We start from the raw sequence: 24076 nt of genomic DNA on the forward strand, positions 1-24076 counted from the left end.
TGACAGCTCAGAGCCAGGAGCCTGCTTTGGATTCTGTGTCTCCCTCTCTCTCTGCCCTTCCCCTGCTTGTGTTCTGTCTCTCTCTTTCAAAAATATGTAAACATTAGGGAAAAAAAATTTTTTTAATGGGGACATTTGAGTCTTTCAACTTTGTTCTTTGTGAGGATTGACTGGGTTCCTCTGATCACTTGATCTTTTTATAGGAATTTCTGGAATCAGCAGGCCTGTTTCCTCAAAGTGGGCAGCAAAGGCTTGGCAAGAATTGCATTGATCTATTGCCGGCTGTAGATCAACTGGGCAGATTTAGTTTCATTGATTTTCTTCATTGCTTTTTATTCCTTATTTCATGGTTTTCCTTTCCAATATGATTTCCTTCTTTCTGCTTATCTTGGCTACAACCTAATCTTTCAAAAAATTTTTTTTAGTTTATTTATTTATTTTGAGAGAGACAGAGAGAGTGAGTGAGGGAGGCGCAGAGAGTGGGGGGAGAGAATCCCAAGCAGGCTCCGCACTGTCAGTACAAAGCCCAATGTGGGGCTCAATCCCACGAACCATGAGATCATGACCTGAGCCGAAACCAAGAGTCAGATGCTTAACCACCTGAGCCACCCAGGTGCCCTACAACATAATATCAAAGTGGAAGTTTGGCTCATTGATTGGGGGTCCTTCTCCGTTTCCAGGAAGACACTTGCAGCTGAACATTTCCCTTGAAATGCCACTGTGGCTGTCAGCTGCTTTGAACACATGGACAAGCATGTGTCCCCAGGCTTCAGTATGTGCAGCTTTTGCTTTCATTCATCTTGAAATAGTTTCTGATTTTATTTGGGATTCTGTCCTCGAACAATTGAGTATTTAGGAATATGTCATTCAGTTTCCATGTATTTGTGAATTTCCTCATTTTCTCCGCCTTGTTCATTTCTAGTTTTATTCTGTGCTGGTCAGAGAACACACTTTGTGTGACAGCAGCCTTACCCTCATGCTGAGACTTGTTTGTGGCCCGGCATGCGGGCTGCCCCAGAGAACGTCTCCTGTGCTCTTGTGAGAGTTGGTGTGTGCTCTGCAGCTGCGTGGTGCTCTGTGGTGTCTACTAGATCTTCTTGTTTTATACAGGTGCTCAAGTCTGCCATTTCCTTGGTGACCCTCTGCTTAGTTGTTCTGTCCTTTATTGACAAGGGGCATGGGTGTCTGCAGCTGCTACAGGTGAATTGCCTATTTCTTCCTTCAATTTTTGCTTCACGAATTTTGGGCTCTTTTTAGGTGCATATATGTCGGAAGCTGTTACATCTTTCCAATGGGTTTACTCTTTCAGACTTAGAAAGCGTCCTTTTTTATGTCTAGAAACAAACTTTCCTTTAAAGTGTACTATGATGTTAATATCGCCAGTCCAGCTGTCTTGGTTCTTGGCACATGGTGTCATTTATTCTCTCCTGCTTTCGATCTGCTTGTTTCTCTGCATAGAAAGAGTGTCTCCTGTAAACATAGAGGTGTCATGTTACTGTTTGCTTCTGTGTGTCTAATGTAATTTTTGTTCTTTATATACTGCTTTCTTTTGTGTTAAATATTTCTAGCATATCATTTTAATTTCCCTGTCATCTCTGTCTATGTTGTTCTGAGTTATTTTCTTAGTGGTTGCCCTGAGGATTACTGTTAATATCTTGACTTATATGAATGTGGTTCAGAATGACACCAGTTTAATTTCAGTGGTATTAAGAGGTCTTTGCTCCTGGGGCGCCTGGGTGGCTCTGCCGGTTGAGCGTCTAACCTCGGCTTGGGTCACGATCTCGAGGTTCATGAGCTCAAGCCCCGCGTCGGGCTCTGGGCTGACAGCTCGGAGCCTGGAGCCTCTTCAGAGTCTGTGTCTCCCTCTCTCTCTGCCCCTCCCCCGTTCGCACTCTGTCTCTCTCTCTCTCAGAAATAAATAAATGTTTAAAAAAAATTTTTTAAAGAGGTCTTGGCTCCTATAAGCCACTTTCCCTCCCCACACCTTTGTGGTGCCTGTTTAGTCACACACGTTACATCGCAGGACATCTATGATATTGCTGCACGGAGTTGTCTTTTGAACCAGCTAAAAGAAAAAGAGCTACAAACAAAACAATTACATTTATACTGTCTTCTGTATTTGTCTACATATCTCCTTTACTGTTATTCTTTCTTTCTTCACATGGATTTGAGTCACTGTCTAGTGACCTTTTACTCCAGCATGAAGAACTCCCTTCAGTATTTATTTTAGGAATGTTCCTCTGGGGATGGTCTGGTAGCAGTGAGCTCCCTCAGTTTTGTTCTGCTTTTTATTCATCTTGGAATGTCTTAATTTCTCAATTATTTTTGTTTTTTTTTTATAAGTTTGTTAATGTTTATTCATTTTTGAGAGAGAGACAGAGAGACAGAGAGCGAACAGGGGAGGGGCAGAGAGAGAGGGAGACACAGAATCCGAAGCAGGCTCCAGACTCCATGCTGTCAGCACAGAGCCCGATGTGGGGCTAGAACCCACGAACCGTGAGATCATGACCTGAGCCGAAGTCGGACGCTTAACTGGTGGAGCCACCCAGGCGCCCCATATTGTCCCTTATGTTTGAAGGATAGTTCTTCTATAGAATTCTTAGTCGACAGTTTTGTTCTTTGAGCACTAGGAAGATGTCCTCCAACGGCCTTCTGGCCTCCACGACTTCCGATGCGAAACCAGCATGTCATCCACTGAGGGTCTCTGACCCTGATCACTAAGGGTCCCTTCTCTCTTGCTGTTTCCAACACTCTCTCTTTGCAACTTTTGACAGGTTGACGATGCTTTTCTTGGTGTGGATCTCTTAGAGTTTATCTGCATTGGGGTTTTCTGAACTTTTTGGTTCTAGTGATCATTTTTCATCAAATTCGAGACACTTTCAGCCATTACTTACCTGCATATTCTTTCTGACCCTCTATCCCTCCCTCTCCTTCCGGGACTCCCATTACTTCTCTGTGGTGTGCCACACATCTCCGAGTCTTTGTTTATTTGTCTTCCTTCATTTTTTCCTTTCCTTTCCTCAGACTGGATGCTTTCAATCGACCTACCTTGAAGTTTGCCATTTCCTCTGCCTGCTCAAATATGCCATCGTGCCCCTTAGTGAATGTTTCACCGCATGCACTTTTCACCTCCAGAATTTGTATTTGGCTCTTTTCATAGTCTCTATACCCGTATTGGTATTGTCCATTTGGTGAGACAAACCTCTCACATTTCCCTTCAGTTTATACACATGATTACCTTTGTTCTTTAAAGTAGCTGATTTAAAGTCTCTGCCTCTGTCTGGGTTTCCTCAGGGATTATTTCTGTTGATTGTTTTTCTCCCTGTGCATGGGCCATGCTTGTCACTTGCATGCCTCATCATTTCTGTTGAAAACTGAACATTTTAAATACTAGAGTGTGGCAACTCTGGAAATCCGATTCTTCCTCCTCCCCAGAGTTTTTTGGTCATCGCTGTTTTTTCCTATTATTGCTGTTGTCACTGTTTATTTAGTGACTTTTCTTAACGACTTCTGTGATGTCTGTATTCCTTGTCATGCTTAGCCACTAAAGTCTATGCTTGCCTAGCTTCACGATCAGCTAATGATTGGACAGATACTTCTTAAATGCTAAGAATCTATAAGTCTTCCAGTCTTTGCCAAAGGGCTCTATATGAATGTTGGGCATGTCTTCAACACTCAGCCAGAGGGTTGACCGCTCTGCCTTAGCCTTCACTTCCTGCGTGTACAGCCTTCACTTCCTGCGTGTACAACCTTCACTTCCTGCATGTACAGCCTTCACTTCCTGCGTGTACAGCCTTCACTTCCTGCGTGTACAACCTTCACTTCCTGCGTGTACAGCCTTCACATCCTGCGTGTACAGCCTTCACTTCCTGCGTGTACAGCCTTCACTTCCTGCGTGTACAGCCTTCACTTCCTGCGTGTACAGCCTTCACTTCCTGTGTGTACAGCCTTCACTTCCTGTGTGTACAGCCTTCACTTCCTGCATGTACAAAGCCCCAAGACCAGTCAGAAATGAAGCCGAGGGCCTCCTCAGTCTTTCCTGAGCGTGCACACCGCCCGGGACATACACACAGCCCCATACACGCACGTACCTTCTAGCTTCCCAGGGATACCTCGCAGGTTTTCGAAACTCTGGTGGACGTCTCATCCCCCAGATTTTCCTTTTATACTTTTCAGGTACCCTACTGCTTGCCTCAAGTCTTATCTACCAACTCCCACAGCTGCAAAGTTAAACAACTCTCTGTAACTGTTTTTGACAAACACTTCCAGGGAAAAAAGGCTTTTTGCATCGTGCAAACTCCCAGTCGGGTGAAAGACAGTCTTGCACGGGGCGCCCTCCAGGCAGATCAAATCATTACATCCCACTTCTGCCCAACCCTGTTCTGCCCCTTCCGGTGAGTGCTGGACCTCTGGGTTTTGCTGTAACCAGAGCCTGTTGTGTTTTTAAGGCTACTGTGGAGACGCAGAAAGGCGTAGGAGAACAGGCAAGATAAAATGCCTTAAAGCTTACTATCCTGACCGAGAGTCAGCTGTTTTTATGAAATAAAGTTCTCCAGATGGCTGCCAATATTTGGTTAATTGCCAGGTTCTGAAAAAGTTGATTCTGATCAGGTTTCCTGTTTTTCTCATTGCTTTATGGGGAAGTTTGGGAGGTCCATTCTCCACCGTTTTCACGGACCTCACTCAGCTTGACTTTTAGTATCCCTGCCCTGTCAAGGTGAGGCCCATCTCACAGGGAGACCAGGAGCAAACATTCATGGACAACCTGAGTCCCCGGCTTGGGCGAGCCTTGGGGATGCCCCCCCATCTGCAGGAGGTCCCCACTAGCTGTGGCTCCCAGGGGTCTTCCTCCTCTGCCCCGTGCATTGCACTAAAGACACAGGCCAGAGATAAAGCCCTGTTTGCAGCACGAGGAACTCTCTTCTAGAAGAAGACACGAACCCGGCCACGCTGGCACGTGATCTTGCACATCCACCCTCCAGAACCGTGAGAAGGAAATTTTTGTTGTTTATACACCATCTGGTCTACAGTATTTTGTAGAAGCCCAGGCTGAATAACACAGGGGGATAGATGCAGCCTGCCCTGTAGGTTTGGGATTCGCCATTCCTCACAACGACCTGAGATTCTTTGAAACAAATCTCTTTTGTGCATGAATATCCTCCTGGTCCTGCTCTGGGGAGCCCTGCTAGGCCGGGTGTGATGAATCCCGTCCCGGCTGTCCCCCTCAGGCTGCCGCCGGACTCGGTCAAGTAACGGAGGTGAAAGTCGGTGCAAATCGCGAAGAAAGGGCCAGAAGTTAGGGGTGATTTTCTTCACTTAGGGTTTGGCTGTCTTCTGTTCTCCATTTGCTTCCAGTTGTCGCACTGGTCTTTACCTGCCGTCGTCCTCACCCAAAGGGTGAGAGGCTCCAAGTCCGTCCCGGGAGCCCGTGCCTCGGGAGGGCCAGGGTCTCCGGCTCACACCGGGCTCCGGATCATAGAAACGGCACACGTGAAGAGGCGTGTGCTCTCCCTGGTCAGCGTGAGTGCGGAAAGTGAGGCCCCGAGAGCCCACCGCCGGGGTGTCAGGCAGAACGCCCTCCCTGCCACAAAGAAGCGCGTGCGTTTATAGAAAAATGAAGTGGGGACCAAAATCACAACTGACGACTCCCTGCTCTCTATCGAATCACAGGGGCTCGCCTGCCTCTAGAAAACTCTGAACGTGTGTAAGCACCACGGAGCTGCAAACACCAAATGTGTGGAAATGCAAATTAAAACAGCAGTGAGATACCTGCTACACACCCATCAGAACGGCCAAAGTCCAGAAGACTAACGCCCGATGCCGCAGTGGACGTGGACCCCCAGGAGCCCGCGGGACGGTGCAGCCCCTGTGGGGGTTTCCTCACGACACTAATCACACTCGAATTGCACAACTGAGCACGTGTGCTCCTGAGCGTCCACACCAAAGCTTGCACACGGATGTTTATGGCAGCTTTACTCGTAATTGCCAAAACCTGAAATCAACCAAGACGCCCTTCAGCAGGTGACGGATAGGCTGTGCTCCATCCAGACGATGGAAATGAGCTGAGAGGGAATGAGCTATGGAGCCATGAACAGACAAGGATGAGCCTTAAATGCGCATCAGTGAGCGAAAGACGCCCACGGAAAGGCCATACGCCGTCTGATTCCTGCTCTACGTCACGTTCCGGAAAAGACACGACCGTGGAGACAGTGAAAGAACCAGTGGTCGACAGGGGTTTGGAGGAGGGAAGGTGAGCACAGAGGATGCTCAGGGCAGCGAGACTTCTCTGTGTGACATTACAGCGGTGTCACTGTTTGTTCATCCAAACCCATGGGACCTACAACACCCAGCGCGAACCCTCGTGTGGGACTGCGGACTCTGGGCGGCTGTGATGTGTGGCTGTGGGGTCATTGGTTACAACAGCTACGCCCTCAAGGCAGGGGATGTTGATGGTGACGGAGGCTCGGGGGGGGGGGGCATATGGGAAATCTCTGGACTGCCACTCAATTTTCTTGTGAACCTAAAATTCCTCTGAAAAAATAAAGTCTGTTTTAAAAAGGAGGGATGATGGGGCGCCTGGATGGCTCAATCAGTTAAGCATCTGACTCTTGATTTCGGCTCAGGTCATGGTCTCACGGTTGGGGGGATCCAGCCCCCCACCGGGCTCTGTGCCGACAGCGTGGAGCCTGCTTGGGACTCTCTCTCCCCTGTCTCTGCCCCTCCCCCAATCACATGCGCTCTATCTCTCTCTTTCTCAAATAAGTAAACTTTAAAAGAAACAAAAAGGAGGGAAGAGGGCTGGAGAAGAGGAAGCTGGAGAAAGCCCCTTCTGGCTCTGACGATGGAGGGACCAGGAGCCCCGATGCCAGAAGAGCCAAGGGAAGGACCCACATCCAGAGCCTCGGGGGAGGGCCCAGCCCCACCCGCACCTTGGTGTTGGCCCGGAGAGCCCCTCCCTACAAGTGTAAGATAATGAACTTGCATTCACATCACTAAAGTCTCTGAGATGGCTGTGAACCGTGAGCGAGCAGCCACGTGTCACAAATGCCGTTTCACGGTTGGTGGCCACCACTTTGCTGAAGATTCCTACTTTTTTTTTTTCCTTAACAATGTATCTTGGGGATTATTCCTGAACTCATTCTTCATCACGGCTCAGAGCCTCAGCACTTAATTTATTTCCCGCGTTCCTACAGGTGGACAGTCGGGCGGCCTGCGGTGTGTTCTTTAATTGCGAACGATGCTGAGCTCACACCGGGCGTGTGGGCCGCTCCCTTCCTCCCTGTCAATTCGTCTGGCACCGTAGCTGCCTCTCCCAGCGCTGTGGCGGGGTGAACTCTCGCCCTGTAACTCTGGGACGCTGCATACGATTCCGGAAAACTCCCATCAGGAAACCGAGTCTCAGTGTGACCTTGTTTGGGATTCTGTCCGTCACCTCATTTAAATTTGGATCCTTCCCTCCCAGCCCCGTCCCCCCTCCCCCCCCCCCGGGGTTGACAGGTGCACTATGGGAATGACTCTGGCTGCAGCCCCTCCCTCATGCTGCCCCCCCCAGGTCAGTGTGACCTCTGGCCTCTGCAGCCCACCCCCACCCCCCCACCCCCCCACCCCCCACCCCGAGACGCCAGGGACCAGGTGTCCAGGAGTCGCATCTGCAGAAGCAGCAACCCAATCTCAATCGAGGAAGAAAAACACACATTTCTCAGTCTCTGCCGATTTGGAGAGTGGAGAAAGTTGATTTCAAGGGGGCCTTTGGGAAATAAGAGGAAACAGGCTTTGGAATAACTGAGGGAGGGAGGGAGGACGTACGCCCAAGACGACAGCTTCCTCAGGGGGAGAGAGGGTGTGCGGAGGGGTGGGGGCTGCAGACCCGGGCGGGGGGGGGCATGAGGGGCCAAAAGTGCCCCTCGGAGCAGAAGGGTCTGCCCGGGAGGCTGGTGGGAGGGAGGAGGGTCCACACCATTTCCCTTTGCGGCCTCCGGGAGGCCCTGCTGGACTGGCAGAAACGTCAGCTTTCATCACTCCCGAATCCCAGGCAGCACCGGGCGTAAGTGGCCTGCGGCTGCTCTGGTCACTGCTTGTGTGCACACTTTCCTGGGGGGGGGGGGGACAGGTGTAGGGGGAGGGTCCTGATGCTTTCTGCAGGGACCTGATGGCTTCGGGGACTTCAATGTCCCAGCTCCTTACCTGGGCCAAACCGTTCAGAAAAACCAACGTTGTCAGAAGAGGAAGCCAGGTGGACGCTGAGAGCCGTCAGACCAAGATGCCACCATCGCGACCTGAAAATTGTGTCCCCGGATGAGCCACAGAACGACCTCAGCTCACGCGCCCCGCCCCCCCCCCCCCCAGACTGCCCTATGGTGTGCAGGACCCTCGTCCGATTCCACACGGTCTGGTCATGCTGTCCTCATTTAGCTCCAGAAAGTCCCTGAATCTTTCAAACAAAACTTCCAGATACTTGGGGCAGATCCTCGTTGGGTTTTATGTCCTTATGAGACGGACGGAGCATTCCGCGGCTCACGGTTCTCGAGTGATGTAGCACAGGACACAGACGCGCCTAGGACCCAGACGGCCGTGCGACTCGTGGGGACAGCTACGGGGCTCCGTCATCACAGGTGAAAAAGTGCACGTAAAAAACTGAGGGAGGCTAGAGGCGCCTGGGGGCTCAGGCGGTTAAGCGTCCGACTCTCGATTTCAGCTCAGGTCACGATCTCACGGTTCGTGGGTTCGAGCCCCGTGCTGGGCTCTGAGCTGACGGTGCAGACCCTGCTTGGGATTCTCTCTCTCCCTCTCCCTCTGCCCCTCCCCTGCTCACTCTCTTTATCTCTCAAAATAAACAAACTTAAAAAAAAATGGGGAAGCCACGTCAAAGGGCACAGGAGCTCCGAGGGCTGGAGCCGGAACATTGGAAGCAAGGAGATGCACACCTGGTGTTGGATCACAGCCCTACGCACAGACAACATCCGTGAGTCCCCGTAACACGAGTGAGTGACTGAGGAAGTAGATAAACAGAGTGGAGACACGGGCTTTCCGCGGGTGGGGCAGAATGCCCCGCCCCTCGAGTGTGGGGTCCCCGACGTGACTCTTCCCACGGGGGCAGGGAGAGCAGGCGGAGGATCTTCATGGAGCAGACACCTGACGTCCGCCCCGGCCAGGTGTGCAAGGTGAGCGCCCGCAGTGAGCCCTCACGTGGAGGGCGTGCTCTCGACCGCAGGTGAGGGAAGGTCCCGCCTCCACGGTCGTGGTACCGAGAACCCAGCGCCCAGGCACAGTCCCGACGGAAAGAGACCCAGATCCCCGCCAAAGGACCCTCTGCAAAGGGAATCCTCAACGCGGTCAAGGTCGTCACAAACTAGGAAAGTCTGAGAAGCTGTCCCAGCCGGAGGAGCCCACGGTCACCTGACCCCGAGCCCGTGTGCGGTCCCGGAAGGGGTCCCGGACGGAAAGAGGACAGGTGCTAACGACCACGGGCGCACGAGTCATCCTGGCCGCGGTTCATGACAACGTATCAAACTTGTCCCTGAATTGTAACAAATTAAACAGTTCCTGGGGCACTAGACTCTTCGTTAACTTTTCTGTAAATCTAAAATCGTTAACTTTTCTGTAAATCTAAAAGCCACCGAAAATTGCAACTTTGCTACTGTAAAATTGCGGAACAGTAAGTTCGGTCGTCAAGTTAAAGGATTATTTTAAAAATTAAAAAGACAGCAAGGCCCGAAAGCCTGCCAGGGGTCCCGTGTCCTCAGCTGGCCTGGGGGTGAGGCGGGGTGGCTCCCGGCAGGACGCACGGAGGGGACGACGCTGGGGAGCCTGTCACTCAAGCTCGCACTGACCACTTTCCTTCAAGTCAAAAGAGTTCTCTGGTCAAACGGCTGCTGTCAGCTGCCCAAAGGTCCCCAAAACAGCGTGCCCCCCAGGGTAACCCCCTCGTAAGCACTTCCCTGGGGAAGGAGTTCCCTACTCCTCTCCTTTCCTCTCGCTGTGTGTGAGTCACTGACCAGAAGAACTCGCCTTCCGTGGAGGCCGGTTGGTGCTGAGTTCCGGCCCCCTCCCCTGCTCTGCGTGTGCCTGGAGTCGGGGCCGGAGGGTCTGAGGCAGACCCAGACCTCTCCCAGGGGCCGCCCCCGAGCCGAGTCCCCAGGAGGAGAGGGGCTGGCCCCGCGCTTTGGGGGACTTCCCGGCACGGGGAGGACAAGGCTGCTTCCAGACAGGAGGCAGAGGCAGGCGCCCACGTGACCTGGCGCCTTTGGGGTGGTGGGCCAAGCTCCGAGCGCCCATCAGAGAGACGGGGGGTGGTCCATCCAGCTCTGCCCCCACCCCCGTCCCTGACACGGGAGCCACTGGCAGGTGGGGGCAGAAGACCCCGCTTCCTCTTTGGGCCAACCCTCCAGAAGGGTTTCGCAGCCCCTCCACAGGCCGAGTCATGGGAGGGGTGCAGCAGGATCCCCCAGCAGGCGGACCTTTCCGGAATGTTCCTGACGCCAGGCGATGAGGGAATCAGATGCTTCTTTCAAGACAAATTAATTGAAGGGGGACAATTGTCAGTGGGCCTTGTCCCGGGCAGACCCAGGGCCGGGGGTGCTGTGACGTGGGGATGTCAGCTACGTGGGGGTCCCTGGGCGTACCGGGTGCCACCGTGTGACCAGTCAGTGTGACCGGAGAAGTCCCAGGTGGGGCAGGGCGGGCCTCCCGGGCTGGATGGACAAATTACATGAAGCCTGAGCCCCGAATTACACGTGGATGTGGGGCTTTGGGGGGAGGGAGACGGCCCCCCCTCCACCAACACTCCCGAGGAGGAAACACCGTCCCTAAGGCTCCGAGGGCCAGCATGAGGCTGACATCAGACCCCCCTCACAGTCGCCCCTCTCCTGACTTCCACCAGCAGCTGGGCTGGGGGTGAGCACCTGTGCGGCCGAGCAGGGGTGGGGGACGGGAGGTCCCAAAGGCTGCACTGGAGGCAGGTGCAGCCCAGGGCCCCAGGCTCTCCCGGGCCAAGGGTCCTGTGGTCATACCTGCCCTTTCCTTGATTCAGGAGCCTCCATAAACAAGGGATGCGTGTGGGCAGGGGAGGGCCGTGAGCAGAGGGGAGGGTGTTCTGGAAGGTCTAGGGTAGGCTGTGGCAGCCTCTACCCCCACCCCCTCCCCACCCCCGGTCTCAAGCCAGGCTGTCCTGGCCTGACAGGGACCCATCCACTCACATCTGCCGCCCGAGGGCCACACCGCCTCCCGCCCGGTGGCTCATTAGCCCGAGCCTGGAGTCACGCCAATGAGAGTAAGTCCGCGCTGACCCCGGAGAGAGGCTCCCGTGCAGGAGGCGACCCTGGCCTGCAGACGGCCACAGCCCCTGAGCTGCCCTCTGTCTGTGCCGGCCACGCTCAGGTTGGCTCGGCGTGAGAGCCTCCAGCCTCCTCCTCCTGGGACACGCGCCCCTGTGCCCCTGCCTCGAGTCACAAGCCCTCGAAGAGGTCACCCCTGCATCCACGAGGATCCTTCCTTTCGCTGGACAGGATCACAGCGGACGCTCCAAGCATGACGGTGGCTTTGTGAGGACGGCCGCTGTCCGTGTCCGAGCCCCTCACACCCGCAGCCCCGGGAGGCAGGCCCTTCTCAGCCCCCACGACAGCCACGTCTCCCCCGGCCGTGTCTCGGGCCCCAGTTCCATCTTTCCTGATCCCTGATTTCTGTGTCCTGTGGGACCCTCCCCTCCAAGTCCCGGTGGCCATCCTGGGGACAAGAGAGATAAACGGGGCAGCTCTGGTTGGGGCGGGAGGCGGCCTGAGGCACCCCCCCCAAGGTCCCCCCGGGACGGCACCCCCAGCCCCCAGCCGCAGCCTCCAGCCCCCCAGGCTCCAGATGCTGCCCGCAGACCCCCTGGTCCCCCGACCTGACCTTGCGTAGCAGAGTCGGGCCAGGCTTCATGCAGAGCTGGGCTCCTTGGGCGGGGGGTGGGGGGACGAGGAAGGTGCCCCTTGCCGGAAAACAAATGGCCAAAGCAACAGGTGTCAGAGAGGACACTCGGGCAGCAAAGTGCCTGTGCAGGGGCGACCACACCCTGCCCTCTTCTCATGAGCTCCCCTAACCTCCCCCCGTCCCAGGAAGCCCAGTTACCTGCTTCCTGGGGAGAAGCCGGGGAGGCAGGGACTTGCCGGGGTGGCCTCCTCCCGCCCCTGCAAACACCCGGGTTCACTTCGGTTCCTCACCCCTGCCCGTCCCTCTCTCCTGAGGAGAAGGCAGGTGAGGTCCGTGTGCACGGGGAAAGGAAGGTTCCGGGTGGACATGCCTGAGCCACGTTTGGACCCCAGAGGGCGGCCTCCACCCCGGTCTGAGGAAAGCCTGTATCGAGGAGGCTGGTGGTCGTAAAGGGCCCCCAGCAGCGCCCCTCGTGATCAAGGGAGGCCAGACCACAGGGTGCAGGTGGTGGGGGCCAGACAGAGGGAGGTTCAGAGCCCGGGTCCCCGGGCACTGCCTGCCACCAGCACTGAGCAGGGCCCCTCGGGGCGGTCGCTGGAGAGCTCAGACCCCCTTCAGGGTCAGAAGGCCCCTGACGCTCAGGGGCCCCGTGGCCTCCCCTGCGGAGGACACACCCTCTTCCTCTCTCCCGGCGGACAGCCGCCCTCTCTGGCTCCTGCTCTGTCCCCTGCACAAGGCGGACCGTCTTGCTCCCGTGGTTGCTGCTCTGAGATGAAAACAGGACGGCACGGATGAGCCCACAGAAGGCCCGCGCGCGTTTAAGAATCGTGAAGCCCAGGGCACTTCGCCCCAACAGATAGAGCGGCCCAGACCGGCTCACGTGAGAGCCACATCCCAGTGCCCACGCAGGGAGCCTGGTGTGCAACACGCAATAGGCTGGACTTAGAAGTTCCTTCCCACCGGAAAGGTCTGTTTCAGGAAGGAAATGCAGTGAATGACGACCGACTTTCTACAGATTGGTCATCATCTTCTCTCTCTAGACCACGGCCGAGCTGGGCCACGGGGCTGCAGGTGGCCGCCCCGCGGACAGCTGTCCACCATGGGATGCTGGGCGTGGGGCGTCCCGAGAGGCGCAGGGGCCTCCGGGAGGGGAGCCCCTGCCTCCCGCAGACATCGGGAAAGACTCCAGAGGGTCCGAGCCAGGACGTAACGACCACCGGGTCTGGGAGAGAAGTGAGTGTGGGGTCCGGCAGGCGGAGCGAGTCCTGCAAGTGACGGGAGAGAGAGAGAAGCAATGAGGGATCGGGGACGGGGGACGGGGGTCGGGTGAAGGGCTGTGAGCGGGCGCGGCGTGGCCGCAGCCCGGCACCGTGGGGGGACCACTGAGGCAGGCCAGGCGACGGGGCGAGGGAAGGACTCTGACCTCAGCTCTGCTGCCCGCGGAGGCGCTTTGGGGAACGGGGTGGTCGCCCCGCTCCGTGGATCCGCCCCTGTGAGCTCGGACCTGGGAGCCCAGGCAGAGAGGGGAAGACGCGGTCCGGGGGAGGGGACCGGCGTGGGTTTCCAGAGGCTGTAACCCCTGGGAGGGGGGAATGCACACACGCACACACGTGCTGCAAGATGCACGGGAACACGTGAGTGCACAGACATCCACACACACAGACACGTGTGCGTAAGTGTGCACGCATGCCCACCAGCGTGAGAGAACGTTCAGGAACAAGCACACGTACGTGTGCACACAGACACAGGCACGGCGCATGGAAACCGGGCACATGGACCCATAAGCACGCGTGTGCATTTATACACGCGGATACAACGCACACGAACACAAACACATTGGCACAGAGGACCCACAAGCGGGCACACACACGCACGGACTCCCACGAGAACCCGGGACGGCGTGAGAAGGGACGGGGCCCTCGGGCGCAGCAGGAAGGGGAGAAGTCCCAAGGGTTCTGACCGTGACTTTCGAGTCAGGACTGACGGAAGGGGCGGTGGGAGGGAGAGGCCCGGGGGAGCCCTCAGCCTTGCACACCGTGGGGGGCGCTCCACGCTCCCTCCAAGCCTCCTGGAGGCCCCGGGGCCCCTGCCAGGACGTGCACACGTGTGCAAAAGCGTGCTCCCCCAGCAGCTGGCCCGTGTGCGCTGGCCGCGTGGCGAGGGTAGCACAGACCCTCTGTTCACAAACACTGAGGAGGAATGAACGCGCATGTGAGTCAGTGTCTGATAGAAAACACAGATCACTGGACGTGCAGGAGTGAGGCCCTGACGGAGAGGGCAGCCGGTGTGGAGCTGGGGGCGGGGGTGGGGGGCCCGGTCGTAGGAATGAAGCGGGAGCCTGCAGGGGTGCCGAGCCGTGCTCCGCGGGCAGAGAGCCGGGCCCTTTCAGAGCCACGGGCCGGGGAACGGGCTGGAACAGAAGGGAGGGCCCGGTGGACGCTCAGTGACCGGTGTCAGTCTGGATGCCGTCCGTGGGGAGGGGGCGCCGGGACCGTGGTGCAAAGAACACGCAGTCATGTCAGTGGGTGACAGGCGACGTCCCCTCATGCAGAGTCTACGCGTGTCCCTGCATCCAGGCCAGCGGGGGGGGGGGGGGGGGGGGAGTCCTAACACCTGGCGTTTGTAGCGGGCTCTCGGGGCCCTGCAGTTTGTAGCGGGCTCTCGGGGCCCTGCAGGTAAGGTAGGTGCCTGGGGTCCCACGTGGCCGCGGGCAGATGAAGGGAACGTGTGCCCCAGGTCGGGGGGGTCAGGACAGGGCTGGTGAGGGCGCCGTGGAGCCTGCAGGAGTGATGTGGGTGAGGGGCTGGGCAGCGGGCACCCGGAGTGCAGGCGAGTGGGGCTGGGGGAGCCCCAGCTCGTCACTGCCTGGACAGTGGGGAGCGGGCCTCACCCGAGGGACATGGTCCCAGCCACCATACGCAAGAGAAGGCAGGACAGGAGGCACCCGCCGGGAACCACATAGCCCGGGGGGCATTGGGGTAGCAGCACGGGGTACAGCCTGCGGACCCCAAGACCCTCGGCGCCTGCCCCGCACCTGCTCAGAGCGCCGGCCCAGAACAGCCCACACGGCAGGGACCAGGGGCGCAGTGGCCAGGCTGGGGGTGGCTGGGACGTTCTTTCATCACGCACCACAGGCGGGTGCCCCGGCAGTGAGGTCCACGGGACGTGTTGGGCCCCAGCTCACCCTCTGAGCTTTGCTGGGAGCAAGTGAAGCCCAAATGCACCCCCAGATCCCCCCCCAGTCTCTGCCGGCCCCTCGGACAGCAGGGTCCACAGCACTCAGGGTCCCCGGCTGCCGGGAGTGGCAGCGGGGACAGAGGGGCAGGGGAGCAAGAGAGATGTGAAGCCGCTCCCGGCCTCCCAGCAGCTCAGCACCCCCAGAGGCTGTTCTCCGAGGCCCCGGCTCCTAGTCCCCTTGGTCCCTCCGTCCCCCCCACGGAGCCCCTGGGCCAGCGCCCTCCAGCAGCACCCAGCAAATGAATCAGGCAGAACGAACTGGGGTCTGGCCAAGTCCGCCCAAGCGCTCCGCGAGAACTGGCCAACAGTGCCCCCTGGTGGCCACCGCCGTCTCTGCCACCACAGCGAGTCCCGCCTCGGGGTGGACCCTGGGTGACGGACACTGTCCGACCCAGCAGGCCTGCAGGAGCCACGAGGCTGGTTGCTCCGCCACGTGCCCACGTGTCCATCATGTGTCCCGAGGGTCCTGCTGCCAGCATTGCAGGACGACCTCGGTGTGTCCGCTGAGGAGCACCCTTGAGGGGCATCGAGCCCAGACAGGTGAGTTTAGGGAGGGCTTCCCGGAGGAGGTGGCCCCCACCCTGCCGAGACTGAAGGATGACAGTGGCCTCGTCCAGGGAGAGATGTCAGCTGCGGGGACCGGGGGCCCCGAGCACAGAGGAATCAGGGACAAGGCTCAGGAGAAGGGACAGAAAGTGGAGGGACTGGCCCAGGAGCCGGGGGCCAGGGCAGGGCCGGCCGTGGCAGACGGAGGTGCGGCTGGTGCCACAGAGCTGATCACTTGGCCACGTGAGTATCAGACCAAAACCACCTACAGCAGTCTCCGTGGCTGGAAGGAGGTCTCTGAGGGGCATTACGGGAGAGCGGCCGAGCCACACGTGGGGTCTGGGGACCGTTCGCGGTCACAGCCAAGGCCACCCCTTCGTCTTGACAAATGCACTGTGGTGGCGAGAGACGCTGGGGCGGGGGTCTTGGCCAGCAGGGCAGGGACTCCGTACTGCTTTCTAAATCGAAAATTATTCCAAAATAAAAAGCTTATTTTTAAAAAAATCAACCTAACATGTGTCCCCCCTAGAGAGTCTCTCCCCCCGAAAAGCCTCTAGGGAACCCCGGAGGATTCGCGGAGGGCTTTGGTCCCACGGGATTTGCGGGAAGCAGAGTTTGTGATTCCCCGGCGAGGACGGGAGGCTCGCCCGCAGGGCGTGAAGAGAAGCAGGAATTCGGGGTCACCTGCCGTGGCGTGCCCAGGGCCCCGAGCACCCGAACGAGCTCTTGCACGCCCGGGCGTCTCCTGCGCAAACTCGCCAGGGACACCTGTCCGGGGCCCCCAGAGAAGCCACTGTCGCCCAGTCGAGAAAGTAAACGTTTGGGACAAATTCGAAGTGAACTTCCTGCGGGGACTGGGGACAGCGCAGGCCCTCATCAGGTTGCTTCCGGGGGTCAGACCCCTCGATGACTCCGGGCGCCCTGGATGGCCGGGCCTGCGACAGCATGGACGAGGCGTCCACGGCGTGGATGAGGACCCGCCGGTCGCCCCGACGGCGTCCATGATGGGGGGGGCGTGGGTGTTGGCTGAACCGCACTGAGGGTCCGCGGACAGCTGTCCTACCGGCCGTGAAAGTCACTGCCGTCTGTCTGAGGCCAGACATGTCCCCGCTTCGTCCAGCAGGAGCTGATTGATGCGTGGTGACCGGCTCTGTGACCCCGGCTCCCGTAGGACTCCCTCGGGCCCCCGACATGTGCATCCGTGGCAAACGTGACTCAGGTGGGGCTCTGCCTCTCCTGGGCCACACGGGCAATCGTGGCCGTCTCTGGACGGGAAGGGAGCTGGTGAGAGTGTTGGGGGCATCATCCGGGGAGAGAGTGTCTCCAGGTGGGGACAGTCCTGCTCCGGGGACGGGCGGTGGCCGGAAGGATTCCGGTTTGGGTGCAGGAGGCCCCACCCCATCGAGGAACGGCGGAATCTGCCCCCGGGAGGGGACTCGAATTTGCTTCTGTCACGGGACAGGTGGAAGCACCTGCTGGGTTAGGCAGGCCAAGGTCAGGGCTCAGGTCACCCTCCTGGGGCAGGAAGTCAGGATGCTGGGGCCCGGGCTGCTGCTACCGCTGCAGGAGAGTTTCTCCAATGACGTTGCCCGTGAGGGGTCTGACCTGCCCCGGAAGACCGGCCCTGCCTGACCCCGTGCTGTGAGCCAGGGCTGCCCCTACGGCCTCCGGGGCTGGTGCAGGACGGACGCCAGCCACTGCGGTCCACGCTGCAGAGACAGGCTGGCTCCCCGCCCCCCACCCCCCGGCCTCACCGCCCAGGCACCTGCCCCTGGCCCTGCTCCAGCCCGAGACACGGCCCCAAGGTCCCGGGGACGCTGCTCTCTCCTGAGCCCCAAGGCCGCACCTTCTGGCCACCGTTTGCTGCCCCCGCCCTGTCCCCACGCTTCTATCCACATGCCTAGCTCCGGGTTCTGGTCCCGCGCCCGCCCCCCAGGGCCGCCGTGCGGAGATTCACGCTGTCCTCTGCCGAAGTGTTGGCCCTCGCTCACCCCGTTCCCACCTCCCGGCTCTGGCAGGGTGTGGAGGATTTAATAAATGTTTAATCGCAACAATAAAAGATAAGCTTGGCTCAGGGACCCGGGCTGTGCTCCGGGTCAGCAGTAAAATGCGTCCTGGCAGGGCTACGGCGATGCGGGGGAGTCGGGGGGCCGTTTTGAGGCCCCCCTGGCCTAGTTCAGGGAAGAGCCATGGCAGGCCGGCAGCAACAGCCTGTTAGCCACCCCCCCCCCCGCCCTGCCGCCCACCCACCATAAGCTCCGACCATAAACCCGGGCCATCTGGACAGGCCAGGACCACGCGGCTGCCTCTCGGCCCAGGGTCCTTGCCCCCGCGTGGGCAAGAGACGAGCGTGCGGGAAGGGCTCACCACACCCCAGCCCCAGGGCCGCAAAGCGCGCGGCCCCAGCTGTCTGTCATCTTCAGATGGCCCGGGAGCGGCTCCGATCCAGGCAGAGCTCGGGTCTGGGGTCCCCACAGGCGGGCTGGCCCTGGAAAGTTCCACCGAGACCCCTGAGATGTGGGATCCTCCAGGGTCGTTGCCCAGAGCTCCCTCCGCACCAGACCCCCGTGTGTCTTGACATCTGGCCCCCACAAACCGCGGGGAGATGGGGAGCAGGTGGGAGGCCCCGCGCCACGGGCTGACTGTCCCTGCTCCACTGTCCCCACCGCCCGACGTCACTGCTGCCCTGACCTGCCCCGCGATCGCACATCCCGGGGACCTGGGGACCCAGGACGGGAGGCACCTGCCTCGGGACAGGAAAGGACTGCAGCGGCCTGGAGACCCGTGAGGTGAAGCCTGAGACCGTCTAGCCTCGAAGACGACCTTCAAAATTAAACAAAGGAACATACAACTCGTGTTTAAAGGTGAGGACACAGCGCGAGGCGAGAAGGAGACTCTGTGGGGAAGCTGGCAGGGGGACTGTGACCCATCCGAGCCGAGTGGGAGAGGACGAAGGGACAGGTGAGTGGGCTGAATAGACCACCTCCATGAGCCCCGGGGCGGGGCTGCGGCTCAGAGGGACAGATCGCAGCTGGTGGTGGCCGGCTTCCCCCGTCGAATTCCCGGGCAGTGAGGGTGGAAAGAATGAAACACAGACAAGGCGCCGAGCAAGCTCTCATCCACCCAGGGGTCGGAGGCAACGCCGGTCATCTCCGGACCCCTGGAGCCCTGGAAAGAGGGGCCTTTCCCGGGACCCCAAACCTGCCCAGGGGACATCACATCAGCACAGAAGACGGTGTGCAGCCTCGCCAGTCCCCACAGGCGCCAACCACTCACTCCCTCGCGGGAAGACGCTCACGGGTCCCAGCGAACGACAAGTGAGTGGGTCTGAGAGCCTAGGAGCCGCTGCACCTGCTTCTGTGCACAGGTGCCCAAAGCAATGCTCATTCTGCAGTCTCTCGGGAAGCAGTGGCCTGATCACACACTGACCTAAAACCCTGAGCCCTCTCCAGAAATGAAACAAAATAGCTACATTTTAGAGACATCCAGCCGCACTCTGCTGTTTTCCCTTAGAATTCCACCTAGAGATATTTCTATAGAAGATACGGAAGCTTTCTAGCAATGTTAATAGCTGCACAGAGCTCAACGGCACAAAGGCACCACAATTTATATAATCAGCGTCCTATTGGTGGACGTTTGGGTCATTTCCAGTAATTAAGTTCTGCTAAGCACACTGCAGTGAGGATCCTTCTTCCTACATGGTTCCTTACACGTGAGCATATCTGTAGGCTACATAGAAAGAAACACAATCGCAGACTAAAACGGAAATTCTAATAGTGGTCCAGAAATGAAAAGATTTTACCCGATCTCAGCACGACCTAGGAGGTGGAGGAGGAGGAGGGGAGGAGACGGAAAAACTGTCAGAAAGGTCTCGTGAGTGGGAGGGAGTCGTGCAGGGAGAGACAAGTGCGGCCGAGGGGACAGAAGACCACAGGGAGGGAGCGGCGTCGTGTTTTCCAATCACGGAAAAAAATCCCCGACAGAGGATGTCGATTCTAAGGGAATAATTGCAGAGAAGCTTTCAAATAAAAAAGGAACCATTGGGGGAGAAAAGGGCAAACAATAACTTGATCAAACCTGCAGATTCACGTAAGTGAAATGCGTCCCGACAACGTATATCGCCAGCTCCAGAGTCGAATGCGTCGGCCGTTACGCTAGTGAGAGTGGAGGGTCCCCCGTAGAGACTCTGTTCGCAGCGTGGCGAACAGCAAACCAGCCTGTGCGGAACACGAGAGGAGGGGGAGCAAACCGAAGCCACAAGAAAGTGTCAGAAAGAAAGGAAAAACGCAAGGCTGAGACACCCGGAGGCACGTCGGCTCCAGCAAAACCAGCGGTGAGTGTTTGCTGATTAAAACTCGGGTAAATGAGGAATGGACGAGACACTCGCTGAACGGAAGGTGGTTCACAGAGGTGACACGGAATTTAAGGCTGAGATACTAAGTGACCAGCGACGCATCACAAACTTACCAATGAAACCACCCTTCTCTCCCGGAAGCAATCCCACTTCTGGGTCTGTATCGAAATAGATCTCAAGGTCGTATCTGCTGCCCCACATTACTGTACATTATGCACAAAAGCCAGGACGTGGAGGCAGCCGACAATGTCCATCAACAGACGAAGAAAGGAAATGTGGAATATTCACACGGGGGGACAGGATCCAGTCCTCGAACGCTGTCCTGAATGGCATTGCACCAAATAAGGAAGCAGGTCACAGGAGGAAAATACCACATGATGTCCGTGATAGGAGGCAGTCTGAGCAGCCAAGCCCACGGAAGCAGAGGCCAGATCCAAGGTCCTAGCAGCGGGCAGTGGGCGAGCTGTGCAGTGGGCGTGAGGCTTCAGTCATGAACGAGCCCGAGACAGCGTCCCGCGTTAACGACACAGTACTGTGCCCTTGGGACTGGCTGGGATGGGAAATCTCAGGATGAATGTTCTTCCCGCAGAAAAGCGGGAAGCTACAAGGAATCTTTGGGCAGGGTGGCTTGAGTCCGCTACCTCTGCGGTGACGGGTCACGGGCCTGTGCGTGTGTCCAAACTCATCACATCGTGTACATTAAACGCGCACGGTTTCGTATACCAATTATATTTCAATAAAGCCGTTAAAACTGCTTCTTAAAAAAAGAGGCCCTAAGTGACATAAAGAGGGCTGGATTTACACGCCGCGGGTGGCCCGCAGCGAGGGGTGGCCGGGGACGGTCCGCCAGGCACGAAGTCCTCTGTTTTCATCCCGACACCGGTGGCTCCTACAGGGACCACAAGACTTACTCCAGAAACCACTCAGCACATGATAAATGTGACTGATTCTTACAGCAAGAGCTACTAGAAATTCGAGAGGACTCGATGAAATCGATATTGCAGTGAGACTTCCCTGCACCTGTTTTGTTATCGTGCAGACCGAGGATATGATGAAACACCAGTAAATAGAGACGTAGAGAAATCTCAGTGAATAACCACTAAACTTGATCAAATAGATTTATGCCATCGTAACAGCCGTCACACTGGCACGCGGCCGTTCGCACGTTAGCATCCTTCACAAAGACACAGCGACTCCACTTGTAGAAACTATTTACAAAAATTGGTTGTGTGCTCAGCCTGAAATAAAACCTTTTGAAACAATTAAAATGGAAGTGGAAAATTTGCTGGTCCTATAATCTGATCGTCAAAATGTAAAATTAGTCATGATAATGAACAGAACACCAAAAATATCTTAAGTGCTTGAAAATAAGAAATTTACTTATAGATAATCCTTGGATCAGAGAATTAATCATAAAAAGAAATGAAAAAGTACCTGGGGAGCTTTGAAAAGTAGAACATTTCATGCCAAAGTCGGTTGGACGCAGGAAAAGCTCTATTAAAAGAAAATGCGTTGTCTTAAAACAGCTTCGTTACTTTTGAAGAAAAATACAGATAAAGGAATTCAGTGCTCTGCTGAAAACATTAGGAAAATAACAAAACGAACCCATAAATTAGGAGGAATGAATTGAACAAACATGAAAGCGAAAATATTGACATAATAAACCAAATAAGGAGAAAGCATGACTTAATTGCTTAATTCAAATCTGATTCTTTGGAGTTAAACCTTCACAAGCTAATTATGGGGGAGAGAGAGACAGAGGCAGGGGGTGAGGAACACGAGAATCGTCACTTATAAAGGGAAAGTTAAGATAATTATAAGGTAATAATGTATCTAACTCTATGGAAGCATTTATAAATGTAGAAGAGACAATTTCTTAGAAATATAAGAATAACTAAATGTATACCAGAAGAAGTGGAAAACTTGAATAGGCCAATTACGGTAAAAAAAATATTAGAAAACTCATCGAAGATCTACCATTGGAAAAAATTGTGAGGAGTGCATGCATTTAAACTGAAATTCAAACTGATTTTCATCTAACCTACTACAGTAAAAAACAGGTTAATCCATGTTATTCAAAATATTCCAGGACACGGAAAGTATTTTGTAAGAATAACTCTCCTTTGAATTTTATGTGATTAGTATAACGCTAAACATGAAACTGAATAAAGACATGGCAGCATCGTGAAAACTACCAACATTATTTATGAACATCAACGCAAAATTGTATTTACGATTAATGTCAATCAGTGTATCAATAATAATAATGCATTATGACAAGTAGGGTTCAAGGAAGCTTGGCCATTCCTACCCTCAGGGCCACTTGGCATCATGTTATCAACAGAAGGGATCGGGGCTCTGTTCGGCAGGAAACCCAGATGATCTATGTACCTTCCGGATCTATTTTGACAGAGAGCAGTCGAGTTAACGTAACCCTGAACAATACAAGATAAATGCTTGTCACATAAAGACCGACTGCTCTGATCCTCCCTACCGATGAAGATTGGGGGGAAAAGAACGAGGCACATCTATACCGCGTACCAAGTAGATGGCTCGTGTAGGCAAGCAGCGAGTCCCCGGAGAAGACGCCGTGAGTGGTTGTAAACATATACACCGAGTGTGAGAGAAGGTGTTGTTCTGCTTCAATAAACAGCTGTTGGGAACCTCTGCCGTGAGGACTATCGTTTAGTTGAGTTGATGATCCAGCCATGATCCGCCAGCGTTAACACTGGGCAGAGTGACTGAACGGGGAATTCTGACGGTGGCCGTGGGCTCTCTGGTCTTCCCAGGAACAGGCGCGTCTCTGTCGGCAGTCGCGTGGGGACTCCCACAAGGTATCCCGGTACAAGAGGGGGCGGCTGCAAGCCTTCTGCTCGCTCCCTCCTGTCGGACCAGCCTTCGCTCTGCAAGTCACGGAGTCACAGCCGTTTCCCAGTTGCTCCCTCAGGACAGATCAAGAGGTGTGGCCGTGGATCCACTGAGCCCCACGAAGCCGGCGTCGCACCAGACTCCATCCACCCGCGGGCTCCCTGGGATTCCCCGTCTGCTCAGATTTGTAGGAACCCAGGCTCTGTTACTGGCAGGGACACTGGAAGACAGTGAGTGTTTCTCTTTGTTGCAGAAGGACCCGGCAAGCATCTACCAGACCTTCTGGAGAAGTCTTACGAAAGCACTCACCACGTATGCTTGCGGTGGGCGTTCTGACTCCTTCCTCAAAGGGAAAGCCCCTCCTTCCGTCAGCTGGATCTGGACCCGAGAACTGATTTAGGTACACATTCCCGGAGGATCGTGACTTTCCACCGTGGGGCCAACCTGATCCTTCTGCACGCGAGACGTCAACGTCCACTTGTTAGTAACTTAAGCAACACACAAGTAGACAGTCTATCTGCTACTCCTAGGAAGACCACTGTTGATCGGTGATTCCCAGAGGTGACCCCGATTGCCATTCTGGCTTTGCTGCTGACATTGAGAAAAACAGTGCTGTATGGAGCCCCATTTGACAACTAATTTGACATTAAAAAAAGAGAGAGAGAGAGAGAGAGAGAGAGAGAGAGAATAACATCCACGTTACTATGAGAACTCAAATAATTGGCTGAACCCTGAGTAAACAATGAGCATTGTGACCTTCTAACTCACTCCTACCCTCCTCTCTCCAACTTCTTGGTAGTATTATAAACCAGTAGCCTCACAACTATGATGGCCACGGAAACCAGCGACCTAGCAGCCCCTAGGGGCAAAATGGGTTAAAGACTCCAAAAATCTCCTCCCCAGAGAAGTGTCACTATTTGATCTGTCTGCCAGTCCCCTGAAAAGTTACACTCCGAAGCCTTGTCCATACTTGACCTGACTCCGAGACAAAGCTACACAAACGGTCCTCTGTCTGGCATATTTGTTAAAAACAATCAGCAGCATTTGCTTTACATCACAGCCGCCTGACACGGCGATACCAGGTGGGGCTAAGCCAGGCGAGGAGACTGGCCAAAACAGGGGAAGGAGATGTCTGTAGGGGGGGGTCTGAAAAGTGTCAACATA

The 24076-nt window shown here is 56.0% G+C and overlaps 1 long non-coding RNA gene across 1 annotated transcript; it reads right to left on the reverse strand.

The window, feature by feature from the left end:
* Positions 1 to 738: 738 nt before the first annotated feature.
* Positions 739 to 23552, reverse strand: LOC122240172. Its single transcript, XR_006219533.1, has 4 exons — positions 22586 to 23552; positions 21479 to 21538; positions 8185 to 8276; positions 739 to 1470 (listed from the first exon to the last, which is right to left on the reverse strand). It is a non-coding gene; the product is annotated as an uncharacterized LOC122240172 (long non-coding RNA).
* Positions 23553 to 24076: the final 524 nt, after the last annotated feature.

The sequence above is a fragment of the Panthera tigris genome, chromosome B4 (genome assembly GCF_018350195.1).
Source record: "Panthera tigris isolate Pti1 chromosome B4, P.tigris_Pti1_mat1.1, whole genome shotgun sequence".
NCBI lineage: Eukaryota > Metazoa > Chordata > Mammalia > Carnivora > Felidae > Panthera > Panthera tigris.